Source organism: Arvicanthis niloticus, chromosome 10 (assembly GCF_011762505.2).
Source record: "Arvicanthis niloticus isolate mArvNil1 chromosome 10, mArvNil1.pat.X, whole genome shotgun sequence".
In the NCBI taxonomy this organism is placed as follows: Eukaryota; Metazoa; Chordata; class Mammalia; order Rodentia; family Muridae; genus Arvicanthis; species Arvicanthis niloticus.
The window spans coordinates 21,143,581-21,152,503 of NC_047667.1; positions in this window are offsets into that span (position 1 = coordinate 21,143,581).

Sequence of the window (8,923 nt, forward strand, 5' to 3'; positions counted from 1 at the left end):
AATTAGGCGTAGTGACATTAACAAAAGTAACTAATAAAATAGAACAATTGTAGCTACATCCCATAATAAAAGTTGTGTAGATGTGGTCCCAGCGCCCACAATCAGGTCGCATACCTTGTAGAAGCTCTGGACAGAGGCTTGTGTCCAGTGAGACGGGGCAGGATAACATAAGACTTCTTCACAGTCATCAGAAAAGCAGGCAACACTCTTATAAACTGTGGGCTACTAGAATATTCCATTCACATTTAGGCCTTGTGGGTAACTGTGGGTAACGAGCCACAGAAGTGAAACCAGGGGGCAGGGGAAATTATCGTGCTGTGGGAGCGAGAAGTGGTTTCACATTTTTGAAAAAGAATTTGTGGCTTTGGGGCTGGAGAGATGGCTTGGTGGTTAAGAGCACTGACTGCTCTTCCAGAGGTCCTGAGTTCAATTCCCAGCACCCACAACCATCTATAATGGAATCCAATCCCCTCTTCGGGTGTGTCTGAAGACAGCTACAGTGTGCTCACATACATGAAATAAATAAATCTTTAAAAAAAAAGAATTTGTGGCTTTTGTTTTGGTATACTATAGAAAGAGCTGCTTATTTTAGATGTATCTATGAGTTATATGGGTAATATTTTCCTGAAACTGCCTTATATTTTTAATATAGAGAAATTCGAAGTTGTGACGAGTAATAGAGAGAGATCATGGGATATGGACAGGGGTTGGGATACATCAGCCAGATACCAGAGACGGTATCTTTGCACCCAGAGTCCTGGGAACTTAGCCATCCGGATGCACTCTCCTTCACAACCAGGAACAGGCCTCGTAAAAGATCATTACCTACCTCTAAGAATATTATGCTGAGCAGGGGATGACCCAGTGTGTAAGAGCACATGCTCTCTAAGCCTAAGTGTGAGTCCCAGGCATGAAGAGCCAGGTATGGCTGCACATGCCTCTAACCCCAGTGCAGATTGCACTAGCCTGCCAGCCTAGCCTCACTGGTGAGCCATCTGAGAGAGCCACAGAGGAAGACACCTGATGTTCTCCTAAGGCCTCTGACTGAGCACACAGGAGCAGTGGTGCCTGCACCCACAGACTCACATGCCTGCACCATATACACACCAACACACACAACACACACACACACACACACACACACACACACACACACACACACACAAGAATATGATGATTCATTTTATTTGTCTGAATAAAATACCCAGATATTTGGTTTAAAAATATTCTCTGTTTCCATGAGGGTATTTTGGCAGAGACAAACATTTATCTTGTAGCTAAGTACAGCAGATTGACCTTCTTAATGTGAGAGAGCCTCAGCCAATCAGGTAAAGGCATGAATGGAGCACAAAGGCTGAGCCTTCCACTGAACACAAAGGAATCCCTCCTGCCTGACTGCCTCGAGCTGATCATTGATGGGACATCACTGGGACTACACCACTGCTCTCCAGAGGCTCCAGCATTCGAAAAATGCAGATTTGAGGATTTGGCAGCTTCCACAATTTTGTGATCTGTTTTCTGAATAGGTGTATGTGTCCATGTGTATGTGTTTGTGTGTACATGAGATGGACAGAGGTCATCACAGGCGTGTCTTCCTCTATCATGTTTCTCTCCATTTTTGTTTTTTGAGAAAGCATCTCTCATGGAATGTAGAATTCACTGATTTGGTCAGACTAGATGGTCACTGAGCTCCAGGGATGTGCCTGTCTCTATCAGACCCTGCTCTCCTGTGCTGGGTTTAGAGACATACACAGTGTGCGGCATACTAATTGAGTACACTGCAAGTCATCTGAACTCAGGTCTTCATGCTAGCACGGCAGGCAGTTCAATAACTAAGCCAGCTTCCCAGCTCCCTAATGGTTCAATTCCTTCAATTCTCCCCCAACCCCACAGCTTTTCTCTGTGTAGTAGCCCTGGGTTTCCCAAAACTTGCTCTGTAGATCAGGCTGGCCTCATATTCAAAGATCCGCCTTCCTCTACTTCCTGAGTGTTGGGATTAAAGGCATGTAACGCTACTGCCCAGCTAAATGTAGTTATTTTTATTTTTTGTGTGTTTTGCTTGCATGTGTGTACTACAGACATGCAGTTCCCATGCAGGCCACAAGAGGGCACCAGATCCTTTGAAACTGAAGTTAAAATTGGTTGTGCTGCAACTAAACCTGGGTTTCCTGAAAAAGCAGAAAAGGACCCCTGAGCGTCCCCTCCATCCACCCCACCCCACCCCACCCCCACTAGCCCCCCAATTATTATTGAAAATGCTCTTCCTCCCTCCTTCCATCTCTTCCTCTTTTTTGGTGTTTTTGAAACATTGTTTCACTATGTAGCCACTGGGGCTGGAAGTGGCAACAATCCTCTTTCCTAGCTTCTTCAGGGCTGTGGAATAACAGGTGCTAACTACAACCGGCATATAGGAGAGCTCTACACCAAACACACACACAGACACACACAGACACACACGCACACGCGCACACACACACACTCCTTCCCTACTAGTTCTGTTTCTCTGGAGAACCCTGATTATATAGCATAGCTGTGTAGGCGGTACAGGACTTGGGCAGTACATAGGGAGCCACTCCCTGTCCTCACTAACACCAAGTACGCTGGAGCCCACAGATACTAAAGGTAGAATCGAATCTCACTTCAATTACAGATGCTCTGGAGCAGTCTTACCTTCCTTGGAGACAAGACTGTATATGCAGGGGCTGCAGGGACAGATCAGCAGTTAAGAGCGCTTGCCAGCCTTGGAGAGGACTTGAGCTCAATTCCTAGCACCCAGGTCAGGAGTCTCACGACCCCCTGCAACTCCAGCTGCAGGAGAGCTGACACCCTCTCTGGCCTCCTCAGGTCAGAAGATGCACCTACGCCAGCATTCCTAGGACAATCATATGGTAATGAACTTACTGGCATTGCTTTTTTTGGAAACGGAAACAACTGGATGAAGTGTTTCCCCCTTCGAATTTTTTATTTTCAGTTCTTAGCACTGAACTTCAAACCCCAGACATGCCAGACAAATTTTCTCCCATAGAGCCACACCTCCAGCCATAAAGAGCCATTATGGGGAGGGAAAGCTCATGAGTTGGGGGTACCACAGGCTAGACTCTTGTCTTCTCAGCTATCCCTGCAGTGGGTTTCAGAAGGTGCACAGGTAAACTCCATGGTGCTCCCTTGGAAAGGAAGGAAGGAGGGTCCTCAGATAGTGGGAGCTGGGCCTAGGGAGAAGCAGAGTAAATCACTACCTCCTCTTTTTCTCTTCAGGTGCTAGTCTGTAGTCCTGCCGTCCCTGGGGCATTAAACTGTACATATCTCAGGGAATGAATGGCTGTACATGGCTCAGGACTTTATTCAGAAAAATTCTGAAAATAGACATCTTACATTAGCATCTATGTCCTTTTAAAAATAACATTGGTGGTGGGTGGGGTGTGTGTGCTGAAATGATGGCGCAGCAGCTAGGAGGACTGGCTGCTCTTCCCGAGGCCAGCAGAGGGCACCAGATCTCATTACAGATGGTTGTGAGCCACCACGTAGTTGCTAGGAATTGAACTCAGGAAGAACAGCTCTTGCCACTGAGCCATCTCTCCAGCCCCTCAAATTACTTTTATTTTTTAAAAATATTTATTTAGATTAATTTTAAATTATGTGTATGTGTGCAGGTAAGTGCATGTGTGTGCAAGTGCCTGTGGAGGCCAGAGGTGTCAGATAATTTGGAGCTGGATTTACACACAGCTGTGAGCTGCCAGAGTTGGCTGCTGGGAACTGAACTCAGATCCTCTGGAAGAAAAGCAATTGTTCTTAACCACTGAGCCATCAATCCAGCCCCTCAAATTCATTCTAATCGAAGAAGAAAAGCTTTACAGCCAATGCTTTTAAGATACACAAGACAGGAGCCGGAGAGCCGGCTCAGTGGTTAGGGGCATTGGCTGTTCTCACAGAAAACCTTGGTTCAATTCTCGGCACCTCCAAGGTGGCTCACCACCATCTGCTACCCCCAGGGATCCAAAACTCTCTATTTTTGCCTTCCTTGAGTACCAGTCATTGTACACAGTGCACAGACATACATGCAGGCAAAACACTCATACATAAAATAAAATAAATAAATCTTTTCAAAAGATTTTACAGAGGGAAACCCCTCTAGCTTAAAATTTAGAGGAATGTGAACCCTGCAAGGAGTTGCACCCTCTACTCAGAATCTTCAACTGTGACCAAAATTAAAATTCAAATTTCTTTTATTAATTAAGGAGCTTCTTTTCCAAGACACAATTAGAAACAGAGTAGTGGTAAGTTTCCTTCTCCGCACTTTTTCTTTTTTTAGACAGTGTTTTCTGTGTAATTGTATAATTTCCCTGGGTATTGTAGACTTGCTTTGTAGACCAGGCTGGCCTAAAACTCAGAGATTTGCCTCCCTCTGCCACGAGGCCTAGCCTCCACATCAGTTTTTATAAGCCCAGAAAAGTGCATTTATCAGACTAACAAAAATACTTTTGTTAAAAATAGTGAAGGAAGATGTACGCAGACTGGGTGCAGAGACCAAAATTCACACCTTACGATGTTCTGTCCCAGCTGTGTTTGTGAAGCAGTTAGGCTTAGGTCATCGCTATGCCCCAGGCATTTAACTGTGGTAACTCAGGTCTTGTCAAGTCCTCTGCAAATGATGCATACTGTGGGCTGGAAGATGCTGTCTGGCCTCACCTCATGTCTAGAGACCACAAGTACCTTTTGAAAGGACCTTTCTATGGTGATTTTCTCTGAACCCTGAATACTTTCTGAGGATACTTAATGAGGAGGAAACATCCATGCCCAGAGTAATATTGTTGGTGAAAGATACTTCTAAACGTCATTTTATTGGTTTTACTTGGTAAGTTTTTGGACCTGGCTATGGAGTTGGCAGATGCCACCCACCAGGCTCAATTTACAGCCACTCAGCACTTATTTCCAATAATCTTTTTTTTTTTTTTTTTTTTTTTTCAAGACAGGGTTTCTCTGTGTAGCCCTGGATGTCCTGGAACTCACTCTGTAGATCAGGCTGGCCTCGAACTCAGAAATCCACCTGCCTGTGCCTCCCAAGTGCTGGGACTAAAGGCGTGCGCCACCACTGCTCAGCATAACTTTTCTTTTTAATTCACACACATACACTATCTATAAGGTCATTTAATAAGGGCACAAAGCACAATTTGATGAACTTTTTCTTTTACTCTAACCTTCACAACCAGTGAGTGAAAGATTTGAGCCTCTCCTCCCTTCCTCCCTCTCTCCCTTCCTTTTCTTTTCCTTTTCAGGATCTTATGATGGCCAGGTTAGCCTCAAACTCACTCTCTAGCTGATGTTGGCCTTGAACTCCAGGTCCTCCTGTCTCTACCTCCCAAGTACTGGCATTACCTTTTTGGACCAGCACACCTGGTATCTTTTAATCAGGGTTTCTATTTCTGCACAAAACTTTAAGAACAAGAAGCAAGTTGGGGAGGAAGGGGTTTATTCAGCTTACACCTCCACATTGCTGTTTATCACCAAAGAAAGTCAGGCCTGGAACTCAAACAGATCAGGAAGCAGGAGCTGATGCAGAGGCCATGGAGGGATGTTACTTACTGGCTTGCTCAGCTTGCTTCTTATAGAACCCAAGACTACCAGCCCAGGGATGGCACCACCCACAATGTGCTCTCCCATCCTTGATCACTAATTGAGAAAATGCCTTACAGCTGGATCTCATGGAGGCCTTTCCTCAAGGGAGGCTCCTTTCTCTATGATAGCTCCAGCTTGTGTCAAGTTGACACACAAAACTACTAGTACACCTGGTTTTGAGTCTCTTTTATTTTTAAAGAAATTGAAAGTGCTCTCCAGAAAGGATATCAAGCATTCTCTCAGGAGGATCACCCTCTGAGTGTAGACAGCCCCAGAGGGGGAGACCGGGATCTCTGGTTTTTAATCTTATATGTGGCTCATGCAGAGATTAATTTGCTTTGAACTTCTCTGCTGATACTCTTGGTACCCCTCTGACTTAAAGAGACTTTGCAGATGACTAAATGGCTACTTTGTTGTTTTGCTTTTTGAGACAGAGTATTACTGGTAGGACTGGCTAGCTTAGACCTCTTTGTAAACCAGGTTGATCTTGAACTCGGAGAGGTCTGCCTGCTTCTCCTTCCTGAGTGCTGGGATTAAAAGAAGTATACCACCTCACCCAGACTCCGTGTTTACTTCTGTCAGTCTGAATCAAGAAGAAGGAAATGAATTGGGGTAAGGACAGGGCAGTGAAATAGAAACAAGGAAAGGGACACCATCTTGAGAATGATCCTGAGTAGGTGTTTCTGGGGTAGGAAAGGCAAATCAAGGGTGGATTCCTAGGCTGGGATGAGTATGCAATGACAAAGTTGAGGAATGGGGCAATCATTTAATGTACCAGTAACATCCACAATTTGAACTGAAGTGGCCCTGAGCAGCTGAGAGTAGGATGGAGCATACATCTGTGGTGGAAAGTGACCAAAACAGATAACAAAACAGCAGTATTTTTGGTTGACCAATTACCATGGGATTTAGCAAAAGCAGACCCACGTGTCTTGTGAGGGACTGTGGAGAGTTTCTATTTACAGACTCCTGAGTGGGAAAACCAGGCACATTACTGAGTTCCCCAACTTCTAGTTCTCTGATTGGAAATTCACTTTTCCCTAGTTTCTCTGCTGTCAACATGTACTGCGTTTAAAAAAAAAAAAAAAAAGTCAATTTAAAAGCAGACAGACTTGCTATGACTAATGTCAGAACTCCCAAAGCAGGCTTTTTCCAAAAATACATTGTAATTGATAGTACTACAAGCTTAGTGTAAAAGGGCTGTGACACAACTTTTGGCCCCAGGCTGAACCAGATGTTTCCTGTTGGTTCAAGCACAGCAGGAACATCTGCAGGTCTCTGTATTCCTTCATTACTCTTGCTATGGTGCTTTAAATGTCTTAAATCAGACTTCTTTATAAAGTGAATGTTTCCAATGGGTATATCCAAACTGTCTACCTTAATTTTTCCCCTTTAGTTTCTAAAAAAATTGTTGTAGGAAAAAAATGAGACTAGAGGTAAAGAAGGGGACACACAAACACACACACACACACACACACACACACACACACACACACACACGCAGAGGAAAAGAACTCAGGGCCTCCCTCCCACATGTCAATCATGAGCTTAACCACTGAGCCACATTCCCTTTGGAGAAAATTTATTTTGAGACAATGTTTCAACTACATTTCCTGTCTCAGGTTCCCAAGTAGTTGACCTTGTAACTGTGTATGGCCATTCTAGACATAAGCACTTATTTCTGAATGAACATATCTTTATGTCCTTTGGGAAAATTTTTCTTTTTCATTTTTAGGTTTGTTTAGACAAGTCTTACTGTGTTGCCCAGAGTGTTCTAGAACGCTCTCTGTAGCTCAGGGCTGCCTCTGCCTTGCAGCCCTTCTGCATGTGCCTCTGGGATTACTGGCATGCACCATCATGCCTAGCTTGCCCAAATTAGGTTCTGGGTTTCTTTGGTTTGTTGTTTTGGAACAGGGATTTCCTCTGTGGCCCTGGCTGTTCTGTAACTCATACAGAACAAGCTGGCCTCCAATTTGCGGTACTCCTGCCTCTGCCTCCTGAGTGCTAGGATTACAGACACGCTACCATACTCAGCTCCAAAATTAGTTTTGAAAAACTGACAGTTTTTAGTCAAGTTGGTTTCCCAGGCTTAGTTACCTTGAGTTAAGGGGAAGGTTGGAGACACAGGAAGTAATGATTATCTTTCAAAAGTTCACAAAGGGATAATAGGATTGCATTCATGCAGAGTGCTCAAATTTTACCAGGTCAATTGTTGGGAAGAAGTGATAGGCAAAAAGAAATGACATCACCATTTACCGAGTGTCTACTCTGTACCATCCAGAAATCATGTCCTGCATTTAATCTGATGCTGTACATTATCATCTCTTGATAATATGTGTGAACTAAAAAGATCAGAGAAGTTAACCAGCTTATTGAAAGCAACATGACTAGCAAGCATCCAGGAAAACCAGTAACTCAAACTCTGACCTGTTTGGCAACCTGTTAAACAGAAGATGGAGCCCAATTGGCTCGATACTCCTTGGGCTGCTAGTTCAATTACTTTCCTGTACCAAGTGTCACTTGTTTCCTTTAAGAATTATAGCTATGCGGTGCTGGAAGGATGACTCAGTGGTTAAGAGTGTACATTGCTCTTCTAGAGGACCTGAGCTGGGTTCTCAGCACCCATGTGGGTGGCTCACAACTGCTTGTAACTCCAGCTCCAAGGGATCTGGCATCCTCTTCTCTTCCTTGGGTAGGTACTGACCAGAATGCTTCCTTCTTGTTGACTACCTTTCATAATACTGGAAGGTGCTATGCCGGTTTCAGGGGGATGTAACATCCAGATGTGAACCCTATGAGCCACAATAACAACTGGCTTAGCAAGACATGTTACAAGAGTAGTTTGCTGGGCAGTGGTGGCGCACACCTTTAATCCCAGCACTTGGGAGGCAGAGGCAGGTGGATTTCTGAGTTTGAGGCCAGCCTAGTCTACAGAGTGAGTTCCAGGACAGCCAGGGCTACACAGAGAAACCCTGTCTCGAAAAACAAAACAAAACAAAACAACAACAACAAAAAAGGAGTACAGTAGTGTGATGAAAATTATGGAAGCAACCAACTGCTTCCTGGTTGGGCTGAAATTCTACTCTATAGGATAAACCTGGCCAAGCTCCAGCAGCTGGGATGCTCACAGACTTAGAAATGAACCTACTACTATTATTTTGTTCAACAGACACAGGATCAGACTGCCTTGTAAGTACTTATCACTAACCAACGGATTAGTGCAACTCTCAGCCCTCTCTAGAGAAGCTTCTTTTTGCCTTCTTTTTACAGAGTCACATCTGGTCAAAGTGCAAAAAATTAATGTCTGTGG